This window comes from Trematomus bernacchii, unplaced genomic scaffold (assembly GCF_902827165.1).
Source record: "Trematomus bernacchii unplaced genomic scaffold, fTreBer1.1, whole genome shotgun sequence".
In the NCBI taxonomy this organism is placed as follows: Eukaryota; Metazoa; Chordata; class Actinopteri; order Perciformes; family Nototheniidae; genus Trematomus; species Trematomus bernacchii.
Genome location: NW_022987720.1, coordinates 27287968 through 27302928, shown reverse-complemented (window position 1 = coordinate 27302928; position 14961 = coordinate 27287968). Strand labels below are relative to the sequence as shown.

The following is a 14961-nucleotide window of genomic DNA, read 5'->3' as shown; positions in this document are numbered from 1 at the left end:
ATGAAAAACATAAGGAGGCTTAAGATACAGTCAAACATTTAAATACAAGATAAGTGTGACACATGCCACATGGACTTTACATATAACAGCAAACGTATGCATCACATTCATGCTATAGTCACACTTGTCATCTCAATATGGCCGAAAGGTCTTAATGTTTTCTGACGGATCCAGATGTTTACTTGTCTCGGATCGTGAGCCATGTTGCAGTCTGATGGCGATCTTGGCATGATGCCTTTGAGTCATGAGGGAGAAAAAAACGCAACGGCATGGATGAAAATGTAAAGGACATTTTAAGGCCATGTGGGAAAAGAGGCCAGAAACATGCATGCAAAAACATCTAGTGTTATTTATGGGTCATTTGTTATTGTCACTACTTGTTCAAAGCTGACTCTATCTATCTGATCTATCAAAATCTAAGAAGCTTTATTGACATGTCCATATCAAAAACACAGTATTGCCAAAGCACGTTGTACACAGTGGTAAGACAGTAAAACATGAAAAACAATCATGTCTGTCTCTCTCACTATGTCTTGCTGTATGACTTCCTACTAACAAACAACTTTAACGCCTCGCCCAGAGAAAAGTTGATCATGAGTTCCGATAATAACGTGACCAATTCCTCATTTGTACTGCTGCAACTTCGTTTCTCAACAATTGTACAGTATTAACTGTAAGGTGAAGTTGCAACAAACCCTCATACAAGAAACGAGGTCAAACAAACGAGATGGCACATGTTTAACGGTCTTAAAACAATCACATGACCTCCATTTCTTGCCTGATCATGCGCACGTTTTCTTTTTCATTTCAATAAAAAGAGATATTCAACCATGAGGAACTGTTGCTACACTTTGCCAAAGGTTTGGCATGGGCCCAGACAAATTGGGAAGACTAGAATGACTTATTTCTCTCGAGACGTTAAAATAAAAATAACGCTTCCTCTAATTCTTAGAAGCAATGAGGAACTCGCCAATCAACTTGCTGATCTGTACATATCTGATTAACTACCCAAAAAGCAAGGCGTCAAAAGTGATGAAAGACTGTCTGTAGTGACGCATGACTTGCATACATTCAAGTTTGTTATTGCAAAGGGCAGTTCATGAGAAAATGTGGCACACAAGTCACTTTACTTTAGAAATTGGACACAGGTCCCTCTTCTACTTCTTACTCCTGCACGGGGGTGTATTTTCATATTTTTCAGCCATTCAATTGTACCTGATTGCACCATAATCATACAATAATGCAACAATAACATGACTTAACAATGTAATAATACCACTTTCAATATTCCAGGCAGCAGATCAGTGCCATTTCAACCTCAATCTTGCCATCTAGTGATCGCATGCTACAACTGCTGTTTAGTATTACAGTAAAATCACACCTCTGATGTAGATGGATGATAATAAGGACAAAGATATGCATGTAGCGGATTATATTTTTAAATTGGTGTTTTTGTCCATAGTGGTGTCAAAGAGCTAAATTCCTACATGCCACACAGAATTGGACAAATTCACAGGAAACACGTCCAGTGCCAGATGGTTTGTTTTATCTAATTATGCAACTACCTCTGGGGTTTTAAAATGGTTTTCTGTGTGAATGACTTTATCTCGCTTTTTTTGTAAATCACATCCGTCCCAGAGACCGTGGTTTCCAAATGAAATGTCACAGCCACAGTGCATTTCCACAGACAAACACTCCACATTCTGGACCTTTAAACCTATTTCAGACATGTAAGAAAATACATTCCTAACTATTCCTTAAATATCTGAAATGCTTTGCTGATATTGTAGCAAGCCTATAAGAAACATACCTTCCTAAATACAGATGTACAGTGATGACGTACCTAAGGATCCCTAAACAAAAGGCATTTGGATTTCCCCATTTGCTTTTGATCAAACGGGATAATCTCCACATATAAGGTTACAAACAAACTGCGTAACGGTGACATGGCTTCACGAAAACACCGCTAAGCTAAAGGTCGCTAATGTTGTCGTAAGTCGGACAGCTTCAAAAAACATTGACTTCGAGACGTGGAAACAGGAAGTGTCGCTAACTCATTCCTGGGTTTTAGGACTCATTCCTACACCACTTTATGGTTATCTGTTCACATGCACACTAATAACTTCATAATCATAATCTCGATTATTTGGGTCAATAATTGATATCACGATTATTAAAAACGATTATCCATTTACTTTGAAAACATAAATTTGACATTTGAACAGTATATTTTTAACAGTTGATTACTCTGAACTTTACGTATAATTCAACTGAAAAACCAATAAAAAAAAATTTTAATTTGAAAAAAATAAAAGTAATAATAATAATAAAAAAATTATCGTTTTATTTCGATTACGTTGTTTTCGTAATCGTTGCAAGCCATAATCGTAATTGCGATTAAAATACGATTAATTGAGCAGCCCTAGTGCTAACCCTATTTCTCCAATGAGTCATTTTCAGAGCTGCTGCTGTCCTACTTTGTGATTTACACTGATAAGAAAGATTTGCCATTGTTAAATCTTACCATGTGTAGCTTCAACAGCGCAGAGTAGCAATTTATGGTCTCAATTAGTTTTCAGACTGATTTTACAGATACATATTCATGCTTTTGGCAATGTTGTGCACTGCCAGTAATTAGCATGCAAACATTTTTTGAGAGATGTCCACAGTCAGGGAAGCATCATCATGAAAATACCGTTTGAGGGTAGACAACTGATTTCACTTCAGATAAAAAAGGAATCTTATCCATGAATACACACACCTCTCACATCATGAATGGCAAATGAAAACAGGAAGAGGTTTGATTTCCACACAACTCATCTTAAAGTCTTGTATCCTGCTTTGAAAAGCAGTGTTTTAGGGGAATTAAAACCGGTAATGAATACAAATATGTATCCCATATTTAATTAATCAGAGCTGATGGCATGTTCACACAGTATGATTACACCAATCTGTTGTTATGTAGTAATAACGCTGCTTTCACCATTACACAGCCACCATCTTGCTGGTGTAAAATGAACTACTCTTCAGGGCTAATGAGAATGTAATGTAAATTAATGAGATCAATAGTGAGTGTTTCAGAGGGAGGGCAGGAGCAGGAGGAGGCAGGGAGAAAGTCAATTATTGGAGTCTTTATTAGGAAAGACATCGTCCAATAAGAATACATTAGAGTAATTATAAAGTAGTTGTAGTTTAATCTGAGCCGAGTGCTCTGCTCTGATAAACAACTGGTGGAGACACGGCTAGCTCCTGTCTCATTAACTCTGGGCCTTCTCTCTCTATCACTGGGCGCACACACACACACACAGCACGCACGCACGCACGCACGCACGCACGCACGCACGCACGCACGCACGCACGCACACACACACACATGTTACTCTCTGGGGGTCATAAACAAACGTACACAGACACACACACACACACACACACACACACACACACAGACACACACACACACACACACACACACACACACACACACACACACACACACACACACACACACACACACACACACACACAAACACACACACACACACTTGATGCTATTACCGTCACAGCACAGTTGCCTTCCATTACTGCCTGTTTCCCAAAATCACTTCAGAACAATGAAAGCAAGTCTATGGAATCGTATTGAAATGTTTTCCCGTGTCAGCACTGATGCATGCAGCCATTTAAATGACATGAGCACTCAAAAGCATTCACTTAACCATGCATGTAATAGCCTGTGAGGATTGACAGTAGTGGAGACACTTCTCTGACAATTGCTGCCCCAGATAGTTTTGAGAAAAAGTCTGGAATCCAAAAATGAGCTGTTTATGAATTAATAATATGTGTTTTTTCTCTGTATCTTTGAGATTTTGTTCTCTCTCTTCCTCTTATATTGCCAGTGGCTGTCCCTAACCAATCCGTACCGGAAACCTGATTTGTGCTGCGCATGTGTGGAAAGGCAGCTACTTCCCATGATACTGTTGGAAGTATGTCAATGCCATTCAAGGCAGTTTCTGGGATTTAAAGGTCACCTATTATGCAAACTCCACAATGAGTTGATCAGATTTTGGCCACTTTATGATGTCATAACGATGTGTTGGCTTGTGTAACCATTAGCCACCTTATCACCTGAATCTCCTCCTAGAGCACCATTGTGTTCTTTTTAACCAAATATCTCTCAGAGGGGCGTGGGGAGTGGCTCCTTATTTTCATCTAAAGTAACAGACAGAGAATCAGCACTTTTGAAACAGGGCTGAAACAGAGGGGATTATGGGATGCTGCAATGATCTGTTTGGTGTTTGGAGCCAAACACTTCAGAGACATGTTTTGTATATATCTGAGACCTATAATATATTGATGAAACACAGTATAATAGGAGACCTTTAAATTAAACAATGTATTCAAATTCTCTTGCACTATTTTATCTGTTTTATTGTTTTATGTCCTATATATATGTTGCACTGTTGGAGGAGACTACGTTTTTCTACATATATTTTCTACACCGTAGCTAATGTGCAAATGACAATAAAGCCTTGAAACTTGAAAATCATTGGTTTGATTGGTTATCAAAAAGAAGTTCACATTCTGGAGGCTGGTTTTTCTAAAAAATCCCATAGTGCAGCACAACATAACAACAATGTGTTTTAATGGCAACACATTACAGGCCAGCTTAGAGCCAGTACTGCTGGCTTTAGCTGGCTTTAGTGGAAAAGGACGGCCATTTTCAGTGAGGTGTTTAAACCGCTAAGTAAAGCTATTTTTAAAAAGGACACAAGCAGTCCCAGGTTTAATCTCTGCCAGCATCCAACCTGATGAAGTGTCCTTGAGCAAATTAAGCCTCACCTTAAGAAAATGAATCCTCGCCTTGCTATTTCCAGATGACCCAGACCTCTGACATGGAATATAAAAAAAGATTTTCCAAAGCATCTCATCTTCATTACCACTGGTCCTATCATGCCCCTCAGGTCCTACTGTGACGAATGAGACTTGACCCGTAAATCAGGAGCTTATTCCAAAAAGTATGTCCTTTAGGTGCTTTACCATGCTTCACATCTTCAGTGCATTCAGCGAGGGATTCATTTGCCTGCAAAGGTAAAACAGTCACAGAGCGGGCAAGTCAATCAGATGTGAAAGACATAGAGTGACTAATACACAAGCAAAGTGAACACAAACAGGAAAAACACAGGGTGACCACAAGGAAATGCACAATTATGACTAAAAAGATGATGACAAAAAACACCCCAGAAAAATAAATATGAGTAAAGAAAGGCAACACAAAGAAAGACACCATCAAACCTCCCCAGAAGTCTGTGAAGACACAAAATAGCAAAGTGGAAATGCATGTTCTGTCTTGTACTGCTACCAAAAGTGAAATATAATTCTCTGTGAATCAGATCCGCTCCAAATTTCAATGGGTTCTTCCTTGGCCCATGCTGCATCCTTCCATGAAAATTAGGCCAGTCATTTCTCCATAAACCTGCTGACAAACAGAGCCAGAAAACTCATTGGCAGAAAGGACAGAAATACACATCCAGAACGACAAAAAGCTTCCATAAAGAAAGCCTGAACAACCGAAGATGCAACAAATCTGAAGCAAAATGACCTCAAAGAGATGCAAATAGAAATGCAAAGCAACGACAAGAAGACACGACTATAAAGAGAGGCAAGAAAGGAGAGAAATGAACACACACGCCTTCAAGAAGTGATGCAGTATGTTTTGCGTCACTTTTACTGTAGTCTTGCAGTCTTTACTTGTCTGTGCCCAGAGGCCGTTTGTTTTATAATCCGTCCATGGCTGTAACTTGTTTCTAGGTCACGTGTATGTCACTGTTCACATTGTACCTTCACTCAAATGTATGAAAAGCACAAGAGAGATGAGTGGATTCCTCACCTCCATTCATCCTCCGTTCTTCTTTCCTCTCTTGCTCTATTTCCTTCGCCACCCTTTCATCCCTGAGTGCATTCAGCCAGAGGCCAATCTGCTCCTCTTCTTCTGCTCTCCACGTGGCCTGCAATGCCCTCTATCATTATCACTGCATCCTTTTTCCGTAGCGTACCACGTTCCCCTATTCGTGTCTCTAAGGAAACGCGCTCAGCTCTTATTTCTTCACCTCATTTCTCCGTCTTCTGCTACCGTAAGTTATGGCTCCAAAGTTAATTGCAACACACCAGCACAGGATTGGATTACAGTGTGATTTATTGGATGGAAGGACATGTTCTCCACTCTGAAATGGATTGTCTGCAGGTACAGGTGCATGTGACGGCTGGTCCAGGGTGGCTGATGCCTGCGTTCATTTCGAATCATATTTTTTTTCCTTTAAAAAAAAATCATTTAAGTTGCACACTGAGAGGCGACAGCGCTAATGCAAACATTTGGTTATTACCCGCCAAGTGAAAACATCCTGGATAATATGATTTCAGATTTAAGCATTGTGGAACCACTGTTGCTCTGTTGCTCTTTACATTTCCATGGCTAGTGCTGCCGGAGCGCCACGCAAAAACAAGAGGCAGTTTGCAGTTCACGTTAAGCTGCTTTCACATGACACACGGTAAAAGGACTCTGCGCTGAAGTTGCCATTGTGTTTCTATGGCTACTACTACTGCTCAAGATTGTCTCTGAGCGCTGTTCCCAAAGTTGAAATTATTTCAACTTTGACCTTGTAACCGATGACCTATTGATGCGCAACCACTCCGATATCCACTGTATGTAGCAAGGGTCCTATCCCTGGAAACCAAACTCTACTGACTGTTTTTTCCGCAAGGCTCTTCGCCCAACCTTGCAGTCAGCAAAGAGCACGTCTCGTATAATGTGAATGCAGCTTAAGAGGTCGTACAGAAGCCTTGATCAATATGTGCTCAAACCACTCTTTTTAACGTACTGTACACGCATCTATTGGAATTACGCCTGTGCCCGGAGTAAAAAGTAATTTCTTCAAGTCGGAAAGAGGCCAGGATGCGCCCTGGTCCACAATGGAAGATCTCCTACATCAAAAAAGCAGAATATGAAGTGTCCAAGCATTTGATTTGTGTGAGTGGCTATAGCCTGCTGTCGTTTTTAAGAAATCCAATGAAGTAATTACCGGAAATCTGTAAAAGTCTGGCACATTTCAATCTCTCCGATCATATTGTCCAGTGAAAAATTAGCTGTAAGCACAATTTAAGGCGTATTAAAAATACTCTGAACTAGTAGTGAGGACAGTGTTGATTGTGCTGCAGAACAACGCTTCTGCGGAAACATATTATTATGAGGGGCCGTACACATGCTGCCCTTTTGCATGCTCAAATCCACGTTTGTCTCAAGGCATCGCTGGGCGCTGCGTTCTGGCACTGCACATCACATGCTGAAGGTTTATCATTCTTTTCGCCTTCAAGCGCTGCAGGGATTTCAAGTGAAGGAGCTTTTTATACTATAAAGCAGCTGTGGGTAGAAAACACACTGTGAGCAATTCTGGCTAAAGAGTTTTAATTGACATTGGTTATGTAACATGTAACATCACACGGTGTGATAGTTCTGGTCCGGGTTATAGGGCGGTGGTGGCGAAGTCGATAGGGAGTTGGCTTGGCAACTGGAAGTCCCGGCAAGACCAAGTGCTACCGAGGTGTCCCTGAGCAAGGCACCGTTCCCTACAATGCTCCCCGGGCACATGGGGCTCGTAGCCATGGAAGGCAACCTATCTAGGAGAAGGACACTCTGAACTAAAGGACTGAGAGGAGTTGTGCCCCCCAGTCCTTAATCAGCATAGTAAAGCCAACCATGAAGAACAAAGTCATCCCAAATCCTATACGGAGAACCGGGATGACTGGAAGCGACGAGGATGACCTAGAGAGAGGGTTGGGTCAGAGTTGAGGGCATATGTTCAGTCCGAGGTTAGGGTTAGGGTTAGGGTCTGTCCCTTGGTGCACTTGTATGACGATGAAATGACAGTACAGTTGTGATACAGTAAAGAGAGTGGTGGTGATAGTTTGACTAATTTCCAACAAATGAAAGCGCCTGAACATACTGGTGTCTTTGTACCTTTTCTGCCTTCTTCTGCATCCTCACCCGTCCTTCCTCCCTCCTCTCTCCAACTTTCCTCTTCCTCAATTCCCTGCAATCCCTCCTCCTCCTCCTCCTCCTCCTCCTCCTCCTCCTCCTCCTCCTCCTCCTCCTCCTCACCCAATCCCCTCCTATCCCAATCCAGCGCACCCTCACTCTCTCTCCCTCCCTGGTCCTTTATCTGTCTCTCCCTCTCTTTCTCCCCTTCATCTCACCTCCAGCCAGCCAGAGGACCCTCCTCCTCCTCCTCCTCCTCCTCCTCCTCTTCCTCTTCCACCTCCTCTTGTATCGCACAGCCCGCCTTCTCCTGTCCACTTTATCTCTCTCTCTTTACACTTCTCACTATCTCCGCTGTCTCTTTTCTTTATACTCTCTTCCTCTTCATCTCTCTCTGTCCTTCACTTCTCTCCAGACGCCAGAAGCTTGCAGGCTTGCCGGTCTTCCTTAAAAACTACTGAGGATTCAGAAGCACTGTCCCTGTCACTGGAGGTAAGTGTCTACAAATGTCTCTCTGTGTGTGTGTGTGTGTGTGTGTTGGTGGTCCTCTACATTGCATGCATCCTCCGCTGATTGAAAAGGAAGACGGGATGATATGTGAACAAGGAGAATAAGGGTATAAGCTGTTCCGCAGTATATGGCAGAGTGACATGACAGTACAAAGATGTATGAAAGGCAAACACTGCTGGATGATGGTGATGGTGATGATGACGGTGACGGTGTGTCAGGGGAAAAGTGAATTTAAAAGCATCGGAAAAGAGGAAGGCTATTTTTATTCAGCACTCACAGTCTGCATCAAAAAAAGAGAAAAGAGTCAAAGAGTTCAAGAAGAAGGAGAAACGGAAACCAGGGTGTGACAGAAGAATACAAAATGTGTTATACAGTCGAGCAGAAAACAGATTGAGAGAAATAATTCAATATTTGAGAATGGGATGCTGAAAGCAGCTGCATGTCTACAAACGCAGCGGCGCCTGCCTCCCCCTCGTCTCCCGTAAAAATCCCATTCACAAACAGGACCTGGAAACAGGCGATGGTGATTGGTTCCCAGAGCGCTGTGTGTCTGTGTGTGTGTGTGTGTGTGTGTGTGTGTGTGTGTGTGTGTGTGTGTGTGTGTGTGTGTGTGTGTGTGTGTGTGTGTGTGTGTGTGTGTGTGTGTGTGTGTGTGTGTGTGTGTGTGTGTGTGTGTGTGTGTGTGTGTGTGTGTGTGAAAGAAAGAAAGAAAGAAAGAAAGAAAGAAAGAAAGGGAGGGAGGAGGGTGGCGGGGAGAAAAGACCCAATGCATTCCTGTGCGGGTGATGCTTGAATGAAACTGCAGAGTATGCGCTTATTCATTAATATTCACTACACAATGCTCGTTATACATTGATGTTACGAAGGTGTTTATTGACATTACATCTGAATGTGTGGGTCCAATATTTGCTCAATGATGTTTGGACAGTGATTTTGCAACAGACTCAAACTTCTTATTTTTTTAGTCCAAGTCTTTCTCCCTCATTGCGTCATTCTGTTCCAGATTGTCGTCCCTCTGCCCGCCATCATCACTGCCATAATCTCTCTGCCTCTGCCAACCTTCTTAGATTAACAGCTGTGCAAACTGTGATGTTCTCTGCAGGCAAATTAGAAAGTGACATTGGTTTTAGGAAGGGGGGGGGGGAGCTGTTTGTGCATTGAATGTATAGGGCAGGGAAGGAATGAGAAACGGAAACAGGTAAGAAAGAGAGGAGACAAAATGCATAACTTCCGATACCTTTACAGGGTGTACAGTAGAGAGGGAGAAAGGCAGAACTTGACAAAATAAATAGATTTGCTTTTATTTTATCAGTCTTACACTTTGAGGATCCTTTAATAAAAAGCTTGGAAAAAAGGCACCGTCTTACTGGCCTAGTTTACGTTCAATAAATGGATATATGTAGATATTTTAGTCAGGACCAAAGGGTGGATAGATGCTGCTAGCATGACTGCAAACCATATACATATTAATACAAACATCTTAACTGTAATTGAAAGAGTATTACATATTTTTGGAGGACATTATACAAGGTAGTTTGTATGTACAATAAGTATAGTGCATGTAGTGAACGGTAACTCATTTCACAGTTTAGGTGCATTACTATAGAAAATGCATGGTCACCTAATTTCAAAATCCAGTTTGGTAAAGCGGGAATAACTTCTACATATGGGCTTACTAAATTAGAGATATAGCTTGGAGCCAATCCATTAAGGTCTTCATAAGGAAAGAATATAGTTTGTAATTGTTCCTTGAAAGCATTGGGAAGCCAGTTCTAGTTCAAGTCTGATCAGCTACATTTTGGACAAACTGAAGATAATTTAGTGCCTTTTTACTTACAATATTCCAGTTGGGATGAATCTCAGTCTTGCCATTGTTTGATGGTGAAAAATACACATGATCAAATATATTCAAATCAGTCTGTTAGGGAAGCCAAGCTTAACAAAAGACATACTTGTGTATCATCTGCATATTCATGAAACAAATGGGAAACATGTAAAACAATAGGGCCCAGAATTGATCCCTGAGGAACACCGCAAGTACGTTTTGTAGACGATGAAATAGAAACCAGTCAGACAGATCGGATTTACACAAAATAATATGGGAAAGAGATTGTGAGATGTGCGGGAAGATGGAGAAAGAGTAGGAGAGAGGCTAGATTATAATCAGCCCCTGAAAGGAATAGAGCATAAAAGTAAGTAGCCATTATTGTTGAATAATACCATAACCATCCACACACCCTCTGGACTTTCTCTCCTGCTAATCACATTTTCTCTCTCCACTATCCAACCCAAGCATCACATGTCCACATAAACTTTACCACCACTTCTCCATTAGATATAAAAGTCAGGCGTGATGCATGGTAGCATATCTTCTCCTGATTTCATGGGAAATCATTGATTTAACGAGCGTGGAGCTCTGCGGAGTGTGAAATACCCAGGTGTGATATAATGCTCCTGGGGGAGGAGACCTCACAGTGTGGTTATGGCGGGTTGTGTGTGTGTGTGTGTGTGTGTGTGTGTGTGTGTGTGTGTGTGTGTGTGTGTGTGTGTGTGTGTGTGTGTGTGTGTGTGTGTGTGTGTGTGTGTGTGTGTGTGTGTGTGTGTGTGAGTGAGAGAGAGAGAGAGACAATGATTTAGTATTAGTTGTGCAATGAAACGGAAAGAGGGAGAGACTGGTTAAAGTGTGGATGAAAGAGAAAGAAAGAATTGTAAGTGTGTGCTTAGAGCTGTTCAGTACTGATGCTGGTGTGTTCAAAGAAGCGTGGAGTACCAGTGTAGCAGACATTTACGACTTGCACCAGTGGAATTGGGACAGGTGGACTGGGAAAGGTGTTAAATCACCATAACAGACAGAATAGGGCTTCACTAAGCATGTGTGTAGGTGTGTGTAAGTGTGGGTGAATTGACAATTTGTGATGTAGTTGAACCTATTTAGCACTCTGATTAACTTACGGACCTGCAAGTGCTGCTAAATACTGGTTTAAGGTGGCTCTAGTGGCCTGTATGCTAAGTGTGTGTCTACACTACTGTCACAGTACACTGACACAGTATCCATTGTGTTGTGTTGGGTTCAGGATCAGATCACTAACATTGTTGTCAGCAAATTTGCAGAACTAAACAAACATATTCAAGTTAAAACTGGAACAACAAAAATACCACCACCTGGATACACTTATTCCTGCAGAAGGAGGTGTTAACTTATTGGAAATGTGTTTTCTACCACTGTACCCCTCTATGTGCTTTCTCTTGCCATTACATGATAAACTATTTTCTCTGTACTGCCACATCTTGACTCGTGATTTTGCCTTTTATGAGGCCAATGAACTAAAGAGGGCTTGCTCCAACGATTTGTTTTAAGAGATTGCGCTAATGTGACTGAGTCCTTAGACATAATGACTATCATTAATGGGGCATGCAGATATCTGCCCTGATGTTACTGCAGATTAGAAATCAATCTAAAAGTGTGAAATCATTTAAAAATAATGAGGTGTAATGAAGGGTCATTTTGAATATAAGAATCTCAACTGGCTTAATTTCCGACTCGTTCAAATGACACTAATGTAAAACAAAACTGAGAATCTGCTGCCATGCTATAGTTCTGAACCTGCTAACCTCAACATGCTAACATGCCTACAATGACAAAGTTAACATGTTGATACCATCTTATAGCATGTTAGCTAATATTTGTATGAAACATCGTGCCAATCGTCAAATAGTTGTTAGGGGGAGGGTTAGGGTTTGGTCCAGAATCAGATTGAAATATCCATTCAATCGAGTGCATGAGTGCGCTTGTTCATTAACATTCACTACACACTATCCATACTGTACATGAATGTAAAGAAGGCGATGTTTAGTGACAATGCATTTTATGTTGTGGAACCAATATTTGCCCATCACAATGACAGATGTTTGGATAGTGATTCTTCTTTGTCAAAGTCTTTCTCCCTTATTGCATTATTCATGGTGCTGTTCCAGATTGTCACCCCTCTCCCCCCCCCCCCCCCAGCATATTAGCAAGTATAATGAAAACCATTAGCGTGTTAGCTAATATTTGCCAATAAAAACTTTTTTTTTTAAACAAAAATCATGCCAATCGTTGAATGGTTGTTAGGGTTAGGGTTTGGTCCAGACTGACCGGTCCAGGTGACAGAGGTTTATTGAAACTGCATTTTAATTTGTGGATCAAATATTTGCCCAACCAATTAATGTTTGGACGGTGATTTTAGCTTTTTTTTGTCCAAGTCTTTCTCACTTATTGCCTCATTCTCCGCGCTGTTCATGGTTGTCATCCCTCTTCCGCCATTGCCATTTTCTTTGCATGTTCATCGTCGAATACTTGTTTGAGTTAGGGTTAGGGTTTGGTCTAAACTCAGATGGAAATATCGATTAAATCTATGTGTTTGAAGCAACACTGCCATTCTTGGAGTTACACAGCTAGCTAAATATGCACTAAGGAACAGAAACACTCATTAACAGCAACATGTCTTTTCAAAACTGCCAATAGAAACAGATCCTTATGTCTTACTACCTTGCTGCATTGTACAAACCTGCATTCAGAATTGATGTGGACCACAAAACCAAGAAAAAAATATAGTGGTGATTGTGTGTTGGCATTCATATTTGTGTGTGTGTGTGTATGTGTGTGTGTGTACAGTATGTCTCTGTGCATTCCGGTATATCTCAGAGTCTTTGTCCTACATTGCCAATTGCCCTCTGGTTGTCAATTTGCTCTGCTCTTCTGTTCATTGTTGTGTGGAGGCATACCGGGGAATGTGAGTGAGTAGGATGGAAGCCTCTCAGTGGGCGGACTGGATTGGGAAAAGTAATTTTACTGGGAAAGATAGATGGGTGGTTGTTTGTGTGGGCTCGTTATCAAAGATGAGAGAGTAACGGGTCAGTTAAATGTGAATTGTCAGAAGGAGGCACGGTGCTTATGTGGGCAAACATCCATGGAAAGATGCACCATGGGAAATGGAAAAGTGCTTTCTCTGGTGAATTTCTTCTGATCTTTTTTTTTTTCATCTCGTCCTTCATTTCTTATATTTCCTCTGTTCCCTTCTTTTCCTAATTTCACTGCTGTTTAAGTCTGTTTTGATCTTTTTCTACACACCCTCAACCTTTTGCCTGCTAAGCATATGGTCACTACGTTCTGTCCACCACTTAAAAAGGTTGTCTGGATAATTCAAACACCGTTCCCAGCCACGGCACAGAGGTCGCTTCGAGACAATTTGCATTTGGGCTGATTTTGTCATAAAAAGCCCAATTAACCTCGTGTTCAGGGCCCTTCTTAAAAGCCATTAATTAAAACACAGATTTCGATAAAAGAGAATGAAGAAGAGGCGTTTTTTTTTGCTGAGATTGAAAAAAGACGAAAAACACGGAGGCTGGTCGCAATCAGATACACTCAAGCAGGATTTATACTACAATTGCCTACCGAGCTGCATTCAAAGTCATATAGGATAATATTACTGGCAATGCATGATATACCATAGCAGTACGGGTCATTGGACAATGTCTCGCAGATTATACAAATAGGCTTACAGCTGCACACACAGAACCACTGTGCACTGATGCAGGGGGAGGCACAGATCGAATTTCACCCAACAGCCACCTTATCACATCCACAAAACACACACACACACACACACACACACACACACACACACACACACACACACACGCACACACACACACACACACACACACACACACACACACACACACACACACACACACACACACACACACACACACACACACATATATCATGAAGTGCATAGACAGAAGGCTGTGGCGAACCGGCTGATGGTGAGTCTTCATCGTCAAGGTCAAGGGCAGATGTTGTGCGAGGCGTCTGGCATCTGGAGACGTCTCAATGATATGCAGGACGATCGGTTTAAAAAAAAAAAACGTACCTGATGCAGCAGGTTCGAGGCTTATTAGTGTGTGTGTGTGTGTGTGTGTGTGTGTGTGTGTGTGTGTGTGTGTGTGTGTGTGTGTGTGTGTGTGTGTGTGTGTGTGTGTGTGTGTGTGTGTGTGTGTGTGTGTGTGTATGCAGATACTGGTGTACCGTTGTGCCAAAGTGTGTAAAACAAGTCTTTGTTCTTGAGGGTGGCACCGAAGCCGTAACTGAGCCACCCGCTGATGAGGAATTATGAGCGTTAATTGAACAGCATATCGAAACATCAGATGTTGTGGTATCGATATTAGTTGAGTAAGTGATGGGATTGAAGCAGTACACAGTGTTCGGACGGATAGTGTTCAGCTTGACTTTGTAAGTACAATTAAAAGGGTCTCAGATGTTGTCCTGCCCAATCTTGGCCAAATTGCGATATCTGCATTACTGTATAATTGCCTTTGCTTTAAGGGTGCTCCCTGGTGCAGTGTATTCCTCTTGGAGAACCACAGTATCTTCCCTTTTGTCA

General features: G+C 41.6%; 1 protein-coding gene across 1 annotated transcript in view; it reads left to right on the top strand.

Moving 5' to 3' along the window:
* Positions 1 to 8268: 8268 nt before the first annotated feature.
* The window catches only part of pvalb6 (parvalbumin 6), a 54490-nt gene continuing 47797 nt past the window's right edge, over positions 8269 to 14961 (top strand). The window contains exon 1 of the mRNA XM_034142338.1: positions 8269 to 8518. The gene's annotated coding sequence lies outside the window, so the exon portion shown is untranslated. The remainder of the gene's footprint in view (positions 8519 to 14961) is intronic.